The 15,403-nt window shown below is 40.8% G+C and overlaps 1 pseudogene; it reads right to left on the bottom strand.

The window, feature by feature from the left end:
• The window catches only part of LOC120248486, a 32,499-nt pseudogene extending 17,388 nt beyond the window's left edge, over nucleotides 1-15,111 (bottom strand).
• Between the last annotated feature and the right edge of the window lie 292 nt (nucleotides 15,112-15,403).

Genomic DNA, 15,403 nt, shown 5'->3' with positions numbered 1-15,403 from the left:
TGACACATCCCCAAAAGAAAGAGAATCAAGAGCAAAAAAAAAAACGATTGGGACCTCATCAAGATTAAAAGCTTCCTCGTGGCAAAGGAAACAATCCATAAAACTCATAGTAAACCAACAGAATGGGAAAAGATAGTTGCAAATGATGTATCAGATAAAGGGTTAATATCCAAAATCTATAAGGAACTCACCAAACCCCACACCGGAAAAACAGACAACCCAGTGAAGAAATGGGCAGAAGATATGAACAGACACTTCTCCAAAGAGGACATCCAGATGGCTTACAGACACATAAAACGATGCTCAGCATCCCTCCTCATCAGGGAAAACCACACTGAGATATCACCTCACGCCAGTCAGAGTGGCTAAAATGAGCAAATCAGGGAACACGAGATGCTGGCGAGGATGTGGAGAAACGGACACTCTCCTACACTGTTGGTGGGAATGTAAACTAGTACAGTCCCCTGGAAAACAGTGTGGAGGTTCCTCAAAAAATTAACAATAGAACTCCCTTATGACCCAGTAATAGCACTGCTAGGAATTTACCCAAGGGATATAGGAGTGCTGATGCATAGGAGCACATGTACCCCAATGTTCATAGCAGCACTCTCCACAATAGCCAAAACATGGAAAGAGCCTACGTGTCCATCAACGGACGAATGGATCAAGAAGATGTGGTTTATCTATATGATGGAATACTACATGGCAATGAGAAAGAATGAAATCTGGCCATATGTAGCAACATGGATGGACCTTGAGGGTGTTATGCTGAGCGAAATAAGTCAGGCAGAGAAAGACAAATACCATATGCTTGCACGTATAGGAGGATTAGGAAGAACTTAACAGAGGACCGCAGGGGAGAAGAAGGGAGGAAATAGTGGGGGTGGGCAGAGAGACAAACCATGAGAGACTCTTGAATGCTGAGAACAAACTGAGGACTGATGGATGTGAGGGGGAGGGGGGAGATGGGCATGGAGAAGGGCACTTGTGGGGATGAGCACTGGGTGTTATTGGAAACCAACTTGACAATAAACTATTTGTGTAAAAAAAAAAAAGCTACTCTGGATATACCATAATAAAATTTGAAAAGAAGCCTTGAAATAACCACGCTGACCTGAAAGTAGCTTTACTGCTTAAAACAAACTGTAGCACTCTTTAAAGGAAGACAGCATACAGGAGAAAAATTACGAAATAGAAATCATGTTATCTAAGAAGCTGGCATCAAAACAAGATGAGGTGTACAAGGATTTTATTAGGGAAGGTATCTGTGTGCGAGAAAATGGGGAAAGAGTCTAATAAGGGTGGGAGAAGTGTCAAAACATAATAAAGTCTGACCCTGAGAGAAGAAAAGAGAAAGAAACAGAATAAAATAGTGAACAAAACCTCTGTGACCTATGAGATAATATCAAGTGAGATAAAACATGTATAATTGGAGCCCAGAAGGCAAGGAAATAGAGGAGGGACCAGAACATACACCTGAAGGAATAACAGCTGATTTTTTTTTTTTTTGCAAATTTGATGAAAACTATGAACCCCTAGGTCCAAGAAGCACAACAAATAGGAAAACATAAAGAAAACCACATCAAAGCAGATCAGAATCAAATTTCTGGGAAACAATGAAAAAGAGACACTTTTAAAAGCAGCCAGAGGAAAAAAGACATGTTTTATAGAGAGAGTAACACAGGTAGGGGTTAAAATAGACTTTTTGGCAGATTTCATGCAAATCAGAAGACAATGGAATGACATCTTCAAAGTACTAAAAGAAAAATCTGTCAAACTACAATTCTACTTCTTGTGAAAATATTTTTCAAAAATGAAGACAGAGTAAAGATTGTTCACACAAACATTGAGAGACTGTTACCAGTAGATCTCACTACAAAAAATAGTAAAGGAAATTTCACTGTTTCATGGCAAGAAAAGGAAGTTTCTCAGGGTGAAGAAAAATTATACAAGATGGAAACTTGGATCTACACAAAAGAAAGTAGAGTGCCAAAAAGGAAAATGTGGGTAAATATAAAAGGCTTTTTTGTTGTTGCTGTTAAGTCTGTTAAACTCTCTCTGTTCAAATAATGGGTGTGGTCCCTGTCCCCTGGCTGAACTCCAACTGATATAAAAGTCTATTTTTCTCTTCAAATCTGTCCCTTCAACCCAGAGGATCCTGTGAACTACAACCTGTTGCTCTCCTCTCATGGCTTCCCATTCTTCGTCTTCTTTTTAAAAAAAATTTAATGTTTAATTTTGAGAGAGTGAGCAAGCAGAGGAGGGGCAGAGAGAGAGAGGGAGACAAAGAATCTGAAGTAGGCTCCAGGCTCTGAACTGTCAGCACAGAGCCAGACACGGGGCTTGAACACACAAACTGTGAGATCATGACCTGGTTCAAAGTCAAATCCTTAACCAACTGAGCCACCCAGGCACCCTGGCATTCCATTATTCTTAAAAAAAAAAAAAAAAAAAAGAATACACTACAAAACAAAAAGAAATCACTTTCTATTGACTGCCTACCATAATTCAAGGATTGCCTTTTCTCCCAGCATTCTCCTTAAAATCCAGTCTCTTCACCATCTCTGATCTGGTTCCTGCAAGCTTCTCCAACTGCAGCTCCTATCTCTGCCCACTTGTTGTTCTCTAAATCACACCAGCCTTTGGGGTCCTCAAAAACTTCAGGTGTGGGGCGCCTGGGTGGCTTAGTTAGTTAAGCGTCTGACTTTCGCTCAGGTCATGATCTCACGGTTCGTGGGTTCGAGCCCCGCGTCGGGCTCTGTGCTGACTGCCAGCTCAGAGCCTGGAGCCTGTTTCAGTCTGTGACTCCCTCTCTCTCTGACCCTCCCCTGCTCACGCTGTCTCTCTCTCTCCTAGAAAAAATAAAAAAAAAACAACAACAGAAAAACAAAACTTCAGGTGTGTTTCCACCTCAGGATCCTTTTATACATGCTGGTCCTTCCACTGAATGCTCTTCCAACAGATACTTCCATGGTTCACTCCTTCTTAATGGAGTCACTGTTTGAATACCACTGCCTCAGAAAGATTGCCTCAATCTTTCTATGAAAGGTAGCAAGCCCCTTGTTCCTCTCAAACTACCATCTCTACCATTCACTTCTCTGGGTTTTATTTGTTGCTTTTTATTTGAGTACAGTTGACATGCAATGTTGCATTAATTTTAGATGTACAACATAGTTTATATAAACAATAATTTTATGTGTTATGCTGTGTTCACCACAAGTGTAGCTACCATCTGTCACCACACAATGTTATTAGAATATTACTGACTATATTTCCTATGCTGGGCTTATACATTCCATAATGGGAAGCCTGTATCCCCTACTGCCATTTACCAATTTTTCCCATCCCTCCCCCTTCCTCCCCTCTGGCAACCATCAGTTTGTTCTCTGTATTTATAGGTCTGATTCTGCTTTTAATTAGTTTGTTCATTTATTTGTTTTATGTTTGTTTTTTAGATTCTACATATGAGGAAAATCATGTGGCATTTGTCGTTTTCAGTCTGACTTATTTCACTTTGCACTATACCCTCTGGGTCCATCTATGTTGTTGCAAATGGCATGATCTCATCCTTTTTCATGGCTGCATAATATCCCATTGGATACACATGCCACATCTTTCTTATCCATTTGTCTATTAATGGACTTTTGGATTGGTCCCATATCTTGGCTATTGTAAATAATGTTTCAATAAATATAGGGGGGCATATATCTTCTTGAATTAGCGGTTTTGGGGGTTTTTTGGAGGGGGGTAAATACCCAATAGTAGAATTATTGGATCATATGGTATTTATATTTTTAATTTTTTGAGGAATGTCATAAGGTTTGCACCACCTTACATTCCCATCAACAGTGTACAAGGATTCTTTTTTTTCCACATCCTCACCAACACTTGTTATTTCTTGTCTTTTTAATTTTAGTTATTCCATTGGGTATGAGGTGATAGCTCATTGTAGTTTTGATTTGCATTAGTGATGCTGGGCATCTTTGCATGTGTCTGTTGGCCATATGTACACTACCATTCACTTTCTATTCTGTTACCCTGCTCAACTGACTTCAAAACATTGCAGTTGGAAGTTAAGTGACTCATCTATTTTCCATTAGATTTTTAGGGCCTCTGGTATATTGCATATTGTCTCCCCCAAAATTCCTACATCCTAATCTCTACAATCTGTGAATATTTTATCTAATACGGCAAAAGAACTTTGCAGATGTGATTAAATTAAGGATCTTGAGAGGATGAGGTATTGCTGGGTTATTTAGATAGATCTAATGTAATCACAAGGGTCCATAAAAGAGGGGAGCAGGAAGGCTGCACTCACAGAAGGTGGTGTGACAATGGAAGCAGAGGGACAGACTAGGACATGTGATGTTGGAAGTGGGGCTTGAGTGACAAGCTTTGAAAGACTGAGGAAATAACTGCAAGCCAAAGAATGTAAGTGGCTTCCAAAAGATGGAAAAGATTCTTCTTGGGCTTCCAGAAGAATCAGTCTATACCTTAACTTTTCCCTAGTGTGCCAGAACCTTAAAATCATTTATTAATGGATTGTTTTAATCCACTTGTTTTGTGATAAGTTGTCACAGCAGTAATAGCAATCTGATAAAGTTTCTTACTTTAGAACAACATAAATGCCATGAAAAGAATCATACAATCTTTCTTAATCTTGCATCTTATATAATCAAATTAATCATATCAGTTATCCTTTCATAATAGATCCCAAATCCAACAACTTCTCAAGACCTCTGACACTAAGACCATAGTCCAAGATACTAGTTTCTTTCACTGGGAGTACTGAACAACCTCCAAACTGGTCTCCCCACTACTACTCCCATCCAAGTACTAACCAGGCCTGACCCTGATTAGCTTCCAAGATCAGATGAGATCATGAGCATCCAGGGTAGTTTGGCCATAGATTCCCCATGTCTACTCTTAGCTGCTACTGTCTATGGTCCACAGAGGATCCAGAGGAATCTTTAAACGTGAGTCACATCACAGATCCCTGCTGAAAACGTCAATGGCCTTTCTTATCATCCCCAGGAAATTCCTCGTTCCTTACTGGGGTCTCAAAGCTGCACATCTTCTGTTCCTAAGACCCCTCTCTGATCTCATCCCCTGTCATTCCACCTCTTGCTCCCCTAATAATGCATTTAAGTGGTGTAAGCAGGATTTGAACCTAGAACCATGTTCCAACATGACCTCAGCTTGATTAGGCATTCCAACCAGATGTCAGGGAAAGCCTCTGTGCCTAGAGGTCCCACCTCACTGGGTCATGTGGGATTCAGCTGGTATGCTAGTTAAAATGCAGATAGCTGGGCCCTCTCCCAAAGATGTCTGTTCAGTGGATCCTCCATGAGGCCCAGGATTCTGCTTTGAAGATTTAGATGCACATCATAGTTTGAGAATCCCTGCACTGCTCAATTAATAGAGTATAATTCACCTATGAAGGTAAAAACAGGGCCTTGTTGATAGGCATGAATGAACTTGACTTAGAAAACCTAAGACCAGAAAGATCAATTTATGTTTCCATTATCAGTCTCAGCTGAGCAGCTGTGCAGGAGCTGGCTTAATTAACTACATTATTATGCGGAAAGCCAAATAATTAGAGAAAACTTATCACTATATCTTTTAACTACTATGTTTATTCTGAGGCCCTGAAAGAAATGTTGGTTTTTCCCAACCTCGTCAAAGCAGAGGCTGGGGTAGGGATAACGGCAAATGAATTTATCAGTGAGGTCAGGACAAGCACAGAGATGACGTCAGTTGGTGTTAAAGAATTTACTTGGATGGTCTAGGCCAACCAGTCAGGATTTGGAGATCAAGAGCATAACCTGTGGGGCGCCTGGGTGGCTTAGTTGGTTAAGCGTCCGACTTTCGCTTAGGTCATGATCTTGCGGTTCGTGGGTTCGAGCCCCGCGGCGGGCTCTGTGCTGACTGCCAGCTCAGAGCCTGGAGCCTGTTTCAGAGTCTGTGACTCCCTCTCTCTCTGACCCTCCCNTCAAATCAAATCATCTTCCTCAGATATGCGGAAAATTACACTTCTACACACACACACACACACACACACACACACACACACACACACACACCTTACTGCCTCCAAACAGCTGACATAATGGCAGAAAATCTGAGCAATCTCACATGTGAAACATTGAACTAAATGTTTCAATCCAAAGAGACATAAAAATGAAAAGGATAGGGGCGCCTCGGTGGCTTAGTCGGTTAAGGGTCTGACTTTCACTTAGGTCATGAACTTGCGGTCCGTGGGTTCGAGCCCCGCATCGGGCTGTGTGCTGACTGCCAGCTCAGAGCCTGGAGCCTGTTTCAGAGTCTGTGACTCCCTCTCTCTCTGACCCTCCCCTGCTCACGCTGTCTCTCTCTCTCCCAAAAATAAATAAAACATTAAAAAAAAAAAGAGCATAACCTGTGGAATCTGACCCACCTGAATTCAGTTCTGCTTTCTTGACCAACCAGCTGTATAACTTTAAGCAAATGATTGACACTCTCAGACTTTGTTTTCCCATTTGTAGGATGAGGCCACTAGCAGAACCTATTTCGTGAGGTGGTTATGAGGATTACATTTGAGAATATCTTCAAAGCATTTATTTCTGGTCTGCAAGAAGCACTCCACAAGTGGTTAGTTTTATTATCATGGCTACCATATTAATTCTCCTCCTTGCCTTAAACATCAGCTAACTTTGCTTGTATAAAAACGTCTTACAGATTTTTCCCCATTGAGGTTTCCTGGAACACACTCTGCATTCCATTCAGAATATTCATGAGGAATGACCCTTTACCCTGGGACCTGATCCAACAGCTGATAACTGCATGAAGCAGGTGGCTTGGCTGTTTATACCTCTGCTACTGTACAAAAAGCCCACGACCTGGTAGCATCAAAGATGTCACTCATCACTGTTTTTACCATCTATTTAAATAACCAGTGTACAGATCAGAGTGCCTGCTCAGGAAACACTTGTTGAATGAATTCATAGGTAGAACCCTGTATCTCAAGAATGACATAATGCTGTGTGCCAGCTAGGATTCAAAAGAGGCTTTGTGATTCTCCTAATGAAAGCTATGTGAGCAAGTCAGTTTGTTCATGACTTCATTGCCATCACTGTATGGATGTATAGTAATATTTAGCATAGAGTAGAAGTCAGTCTTTTTTCAGTGCAGTGTCTGAATAAAACTGGATTTGGGGTAAACATTTTCAATAAATATTGTAAATGTTCTCCCTAACTTTGGAGGTCTTATTCAGGTGTCCATAGGAGAAATTAGATAGGATGGTTTTGTTGGCCTCGACTAACTGGTCTTGGCTATTAGCTTGGTGCTATATTTTGCCTGGAGCTTGAGATTCTTGACAGCAAATTATTACCTTCCAGATGTCTCATAAAAAGTAAAGAAAAAAAGATTATATGAAGAAACCCAAGACCTTGTCAGCCTTTGCAAGCAGGCACCCATGTCCTTTTAACCACTGCCAGCCTTCTAAGAGAAGATTGTATGAGTTGTGGTTCTTTGAGTGGCCCCAGTGTGCCACAAGGTTAAGAGTTTGGGCTCTGAAATCCAGCTCTACTTTTTATAACCTGTAAAATTTGGCAAGTGAATGTAACATGCTCAGAACATGCCTTGGCACAATCATGTTTCTTATTATCATCTGGAGGCGTGATCCCTGTCAGTGTCAGTCATGGTCCAGTTCTAGGACTAGGAATTTACTGCAGCTATTTTAGAAAATGTAATACATTGGGAGGGTTGGAGGAATGGCTGTGGGTTCAAGAGCACACAGCTACTGAGCTGAGATGCAAAGACCAAGAAGCTATGCTGCCACCACCAGAAACCTGGGGTCTGGACAGGGCTGGTTTGGGCCACCATAACCACCAAAATGCCTTTGAACATCCATGAAAATGAAGCTGGACATGCTGCCTCAAATCCCTCCCTATTACCCCACTTGTGAGTAAAAGCTGCTGTGGGAGCAAGAAAATGGCTCCCACCTCATATCTGCCTTTTGAATCTCCTAGCCTATGTCTGTGATAGCCTGCTTCCAGGATGACCCCCAATGACCCCTGCCTCCTGGGGTTGACCTCCTGGTGGAGTCCATCGACCATTGTACTAGGGCTGGTCTGTGTGATTAATAGAACCCAGAAGAAGTGATGGTGGGTCACTTCCAAGATTGGGTTGTAGATGATGCTGTGATTTCAATCATATGACTTCTATCCCTTGTTCACTTCATCTCTCAGATCCCTTACTCTGGGAGAAACAACTTGCCTTGTCTTGAGGACATTCTTGCAGCCTTGTAGCAAAGCCCACTGGGTGAGAAACTGAGCCCTCTTACCAATAACCTTGTGAGTGAGCAAGGAAGCAGCCGCTCCAGCTTCCAAGTGCCAGCAGACCTCTAGGCTTTATGAGAGACCCAGAGTCAGAACCATACAGCTAAGCTGCCTCTGGACTAGGAGAGAGAATAAATGTTCACTGTATTAAGCAGGTAGGTTTTGGAAAAATCTGTTACTTAGCAATAGAGAACTCAATGGTATCTGAGTGGGAGGGCTCAATTTACCTCCCAAACTCTAGCTGCAGGGAATATGCAATGTAGTTTTAGCCTTCTGGCTGTGCAGTGAAGAAAAACACAGGAGGAAGGGGCTGGGTGCCGAATGATCCAATCTACACACCACACCACACCATTTCATGACAAGGATGCCAGTGTGTGATCGTGTTTGTAAGCAGCTAGGGATCAGACAGTCAATATATTTCAGACAACTCTGTCTTGCAGAATCTTGTCCATCTTTATTCACAAATCAAATTCTTCTTTTACTATGATCGTTGTCAACCACCAATAGTGATTCTCCCCTCTTTGCCTCCATTACACAGAGAGAATTGAATCCTTTCTGTATCACATGATACAAAGAATGTCTCAAGATTTTCCACTCAGTGGAGAATTATAATAAGTGGGGATTGTAATAAGGTGCAAATACCATAGTGACAAAATAAACCTATACAAGTCACCATGTTAAGATATGAAGCTCTTTTGTGGACCCACTTTTGCTACTGTTGATCAGTTGATGAGCAAACCATTTGAGCTACTCTGTGCCTCCGCGTCTGCCTCTTGCCTGGTGAGAATGAGTGGCTCAAGGAAGTCCATACTACATTATTTCAAGCAGAGGCTGTTTTCCTTTGTGGTTCTCAAAAATGCCTCAAGGGAAAATGTCTGATGCTTTATAAAAATGAATGCATCATTTTTGAGGGATCCTGCACCAGGAGGAAGTGACTGAGGTAGGAGCTAATTGAAGCAACAGAGATGTTTGTGTTTTTCTTTTCCAGAGGTCACAAGTACTGTTTAGTAGAGAAATGATATGATAGGTTGAGGACCTCTGCTTGGGAGACAGCAGAAAGCTCTGTACAGAGGAAGTAAGGCAGGCAATTCTCCTAGGGTGGCATCAAGGGTGCAGGCCATTAACACCTCTTTTTGGAGAAATTATAACAAGGCTTAAACAGGAGAGGCAAGAAGAGACTGTGCAAATGTCCCAGAGTGGATGCTATGTATGAGTGACAGACCTGCACAACAAAGGATTTATGAAGTGGTGGCCTTGAAAAGAGTTACACAGGGTAGAGCATTTAATTTGTACTTAGAGCCTGTGTGTCTTTTAACATAGAGCTCTGTGAGAGGGATTTACTTTTTTAAATATATATTTTTAAGTTTATTTATTTTGAAAGAGAGAGAGCATGAGTGAGGGAAGGACAGAGAGAGAGGGAGAGAGAGGGAGAAAGAGGGAGAGAGAGGGAGAGAGAGGGAGAGAGAAAATCCCAAGCAGACTCCATGTTGACAGTGAAGAGCCCAATGTGGGGTTCAATCCCACAAACTGAGAGATCATAACCTGAGCTGAAACCAAGAGTTGAACACTTAACTCACTAAGCCACCCAGGCACCCCAAGAAGGATTTACTTTTTTTTTTTTTTTAATAAAGAAGGGTTTTTGTTCCTTGGTATTTTTTGAAAAACAAAGATAAATAAATATTATATCAATATCCTGGCTCTCTTAGATTTTTTTTACTACCTAAAAATATCTAACCCCAAACACACTGAATACATCAGTTATCAAGAGGCCATTGTTCTCTGTCCCTAAATGGTATGCAATCTAATTTCATACAATCTAAACAGCCTGTAGGACTCAAGAGTCTTTTAATTTCTACATGTCAGCTGATGAACAAACACCCTGAGATGCCACGTCTTGTGGTACCACCTGCCCGTTTGACTTCTAACATATTGCCATCTTTAGGTAGGGGTGAGTTTTGTGGGGGCATTTTTTTTGTACTTGGGCCCTCTTCTGTTCTAAACCTGGCAGACTATGGAAAAATTATAATTGCTGGCTTCCTAAACTTAACAGATTTAAGGTAAAGACAAAAATTATTGCAAGACACAAAAGTAGTGAATCGTCATCTTCAGTCAGATACCAATTATACTCAATGGGTTGATTCTTTGTTCAATTATGAAGAAAAAATAACATATTGGAGACTACTATGAAAAGATTACATATAAAGGCAAGTGTGGTTGGAAACCCTACGATTTTTCATTATCTAGGAAAGACGCAAGGTAAGAACAGCATTGTTACACTCTCAGAGAACAACAGGAGCTCATTCTTTGCAAATAGGGAGCATCTTGCAGACAGGCTCTAGGAGAGGTTTGTTCACTGCCATGCCATAAAACTAGGCTCCCTCAATCCTTTTCAGAGTTGAAAAACTTGTTGAAATTAATAATTATAATTTAGAGGGGACTCAGGATGGTCATCAAGATGCCAAGAACCAACACACCTGGGCATCTTTGTATCCTTCCTTCCTTCCTTCCTTCCTTCCTTCCTTCCTTCCTTCCGTCCTTCCTTCCTTGTTTCTTTGCTTCCTTCCTTCTTTATTTTCTCTCTCTCTTGGGGCTATTGGGTGGCTCTGATGGTTAAGTGTCCAACTCTTGGTTTCGGCTCAGGTAACAATCTCACAATTTGTGAGTTCAAGCCCCACATCGGACTCTGCATTAACATCGCAGAGCCTGCTCAGAATTCTCTCTCTCCTCCCTCTCAGCCCCTCCCCTGATCACACTCTAACTCTGTCTCTCAAAATAAATAAGCATTTATTCTCTCGCTCTCCCTTTTCATTTGTTTTTTAATTGTGCCAATTTTATCATTTTTATTCTAAAACCCATTTTATTTATTTATTTATTTATTTATTTATTTATTTATTTATTGAGCAAGTGTGAGAGGAACAGAGAGAGAGAAGGAGAGAGAATCCCAAGCAAGCTCTTCACTGTTAGCAGGGAGCCTGATGTGGGGCTTGATCCCACAAATCATGAGATCATGACCTGAGCTGAAATCAAGAATCCAATGCTTAATCAACTGAGACACTCAAGAGCCCCCCTCTCTCCCTTTTTAAAAATGTGAAATATCCACTTCTTTAACTACACACACATTCACAGACATAGACATAGTTATAGGAGTATATGAAGATCTACACATGCATATACATGTGCATAGAGTAAAGTCTTCTGCTCAACTCTGTTGCATTCTAACCAGGAAGTTGTTTAACTGGTAAAGTTGAGAACCTATTTGATTATTGGAGAATACAGCTTGTGGCCTGAGATATGAAAATCATAGTGCAACATGGTCCAGAACAATGTTGTGTCTGAGATGGGGTTCCTTCTTCTTTTTCTTGACTCAATAGGCGACTGAATGGGCAAACTTGAGATCTGCAAGCTTCTGGAAGAGAACTGAAGAGAACAGATCTGTCAGAATCCAATTTTCCAAATGTCACACAATAACTCGTCATATTGATAAAAGAAAATCAGTGTTTTTTCCCTTTGATGAAGAATTTCTTGCTGTGGTAAACTTGATCAAGAGAAGGATGCTACATACACGCACACGTACATGTATGCACACAGTTCCATGCACAGAAATGTTCACCATAGCCTCATGTATAATAGTCAATAACAATTACAAGAAGCAAGCAAGCAAAGAAGCTCTAAGAGAGTCATACTAAGAAAATTATGATGTCTATGAATCATTCGTGCTATCTCTGGCTCTTTGGCTCTAAGATAAGCTCAAATCAGTACAGACAGAGGAGCTATCCAAAAATGCCCTTGGGACAACGGGTGTGATATAACAAGCACAGACCAGGAGCTGGGATTTGACCAGGCCCCAGGAGATCAGGAACTGGTTCCAAGGCAGTCTTGGGGCTTTAGGAGAATGAGGTCAAGGATCTTCACTGCTCGGTTGTGTCACTAATGAGTTCTTGCTACTCTCCCCTTCTCTGTCCCATTCCTAAGTTCCTCAACAAGACCAACTTCCTCATCTGTCACCTGGAATCTCTTCTCCCCAGCTCGCAGCTTCTGCTTTGTGTCCTAGTTCCTGCTTCTTTATGTTATTCATAGTTTTTGGTTCCTTTTATGACTTTAACTTGCCTTGGCCCCTAATGACGCTTTTGCTTCTTTTATTTAAACTTTAGCTGTCATTGGTAAATGACAGAATCTGTTTCCATCTAGCACTTCTATAGGAGAGAAAAGTTGACTGGTTGAGCAAATAGCAGTCACCCCATTAGGCATGAGCCTCTAAGACCCAGGCCTTCTGGTAGGCTGCAGATAAGCCTGTGGATTGCCTGCTGTGGGTGAGCAGTCTCCAGGGAGGGTGAGTTATTACGTTATAGAAACACAGTTATGCAGGTCATGTCTCCAAAACAGACTATGGGTGAGCAATCTCCCTTATAAGGGACTCCAGGCAGTCATGACAATTTGCATCTCTAGAACCAACCTGATGAGTGCATTGCAATTGTCCACAGAGTGTCTGCATGCACTTCTAACAGGGAGTCAATGAATCCAGCTTGTTGAGAAGGTAATTTGGCAATATATATATATCAAATAACTTAATGCTCATAGACTTTACCAGATCATTTTACTCCTAAGGTTTTATACCAAGGGAATGATCAGAGGTGAACACAAAGATCCACATGTAAGAATCTTCTTAAGGAGATTGTTTATATTAGAAAAAGTATTCAAAAACTAGATTCATTGTTATGCTTTATATGGTGTGCAGTAGAATATTATGCAGGTATTGAAAAGATGGTGGAGAAAAATATACAATAAGTATATAGGGATGTTCAGGATGAACAGAAAAACAGATTTAAAATTATGGTGTAATAAGAAATACATTTGGTCTTTGTCCATAGTTCCTGGCACAGAGCTCCTAAAAACCCTTAGGATTCCCTCAATGATTAGACTGTCTTTTGTTATTCATTAGGAGCCTCTTTGGTTACACCTGAGTTTATTAGAGGTGGGAGGGCTGAAAATTGAGCTGTATAATAACTCATGAACAATGAGATGTGATGAGCTTCTGAATTAGAAAACACATCCATGTGCTGGGACGGTGGTACACCCCATCTCTACTGGGACAGAAGCTCCTGAATTCAGCACCCTTCAGACATCACCCTATGTACCTCCTCATCTGGCTCTTCATTTGTATCCTTTAGAATAAACTGGTGTAAGTAAAGTGTATTCCTGTGTTCTGTGAGCCATTCTAGAAAATTATCCAACATAGAGAGGGAGTTGTGAAAACCCTTGTTTTATGGACATTTGGTCAGAAGTATGGGTGCCCATTTGACCTCTGGGGTGGGAATGGTCCGGTGTGATGCTGACCCTGGAGAAAGAGGGGTTCAGAATTGTGTTGAATTATAGGACACCCAGTTGGCATCTGGAGAATTGGATATTGGTGTTAGAAAACATCTTCCAAATAGGAAAATGTAGAGAACATTCCTTTATTTATAAACACACAAACACAAAACCAAAGGGGTTATGTAACAAAAACTTAATTACAATTCTTTCTTTTTTATTTTTATGTAAGCAATCATCTGATGTATAAAAAGATGCAACAAATTTTAAAATGATACAAAATATCAATTTCAGGGCACCTAGGTGGCTCAGTTTGTTGACTTGTTTTCAGCTCAGGTCATGATCCCTGGGTTGTGGGATAGAGCCCCACATCAGGCTCAGCACTGTGCATGATTCTCTTTTTCTCCCTCTCATGTGCTTAAGATTCTCTTTTCCTTCCTCTGCCCCTCCCCTGTTCCTGCATGCTCTCTCTCACTAAAAACGAAACAAAACAAAAAACAAACAAACAAACCCCCCCCCAAAATATCAATTTCACAAAAACAACAAAAAATGCGTTAGAGAGCACATGGGTAAATAGAATAATTCATGCTATAGCATATTGCTACATGAACTGGGAACAAAAAAGTTGGTAAAAGAAGACAGAGGAACTGTTTTAAGAATTGGAACCGAGAGGTTCCACAATCATCTGGCACCTGCTCAATGTTGTACTTATGGTTAGAAATGTACATGATGCAGGGCACCTGGCTGGCTCAGTCGTTTAAGTATCCAACTTCAGCTCAGGCCGTGATCTCACAGTTCATGAGTTTGAGCACCCCTATGGGGTTCCACACTAACAATGCAGAGCCTGAATGGGACTTTCTCTTTCTCCCTCTCCCTCTGCCCCTTCCTTAATCTTGTGCATGCTCTCTCTCCTCTCTTAAAATAAAATTTAAAAACCTAAAAAAAAAAAAAAGAAATGTACATAATAGGAACTCCAGAGATCTTCCAAATCCTTCTTTTAAGTCCCTTTCCTCCATCAACTGTGGCCACATGTAACAATTGTGCTGAGTTACTCTCTATACTAAGTAGTCATCCTCATGGGTTCCTTTGTATGTGTATGGTAATCATTCAAACATTGGATCCATGGCAATCCTTAGAGCTGGATTAAAACTGGATACTTTTGCCCCAATTTCTCAATTTCAGCCAGTAAACAGTCAGTTATCATTTGGCATACAGACAGTCCATCAATGACTGTACTAAGTCAAGTTTGGCTTCAAGGGACAAGTTAATGAAGTTGGTATCAACCAGAGTGTCATAAAGGTGGGCCCAGTTGTGTCATATTAAAGAAATAAGCAAGTTGGGCAAATTGTCTTTCCTTGCATGCACTGGGATCTTTCTTTTCTTTCTCTTTAGGCTTTAATCTATCTTTCTGTGGAAGCCTCTGATCTTGGTGACTAAGCATTTGCTTCATGGCCATGTACTTTCTTGCCTTCTTTTGCTTCCCCATGTTCATGCTGCACTCTTGTTTCTTTCTAATTACTGTTATTTCTAAATGGAGAGATGTGGATGCTTTTTCCAAAAATTGTTATTATGAATAGCTATTATGGTTACAATAGGAAATAATGAATTTTGTAATTAATGTTTACAAAGAGTTTGTGGTAACACTCATATATTATGTTAAATGGAAACAAGAACACAAAATTGAACATTGTACACAGTTACAACTCTGTTAAAAATATGGAGCAAAAAGGCAGGAAACACGTTGCAGGGTGGAAATGTCTATTTCTGGGTGGTGAACC

The sequence above is a fragment of the Hyaena hyaena genome, unplaced genomic scaffold (genome assembly GCF_003009895.1).
Source record: "Hyaena hyaena isolate Hyena2069 unplaced genomic scaffold, ASM300989v1 scaffold_588, whole genome shotgun sequence".
NCBI classification, from domain to species: domain Eukaryota; kingdom Metazoa; phylum Chordata; class Mammalia; order Carnivora; family Hyaenidae; genus Hyaena; species Hyaena hyaena.
The sequence above is the reverse complement of the archived record's forward strand: the minus strand, read 5'-3'. Positions and strand labels throughout refer to the sequence as shown.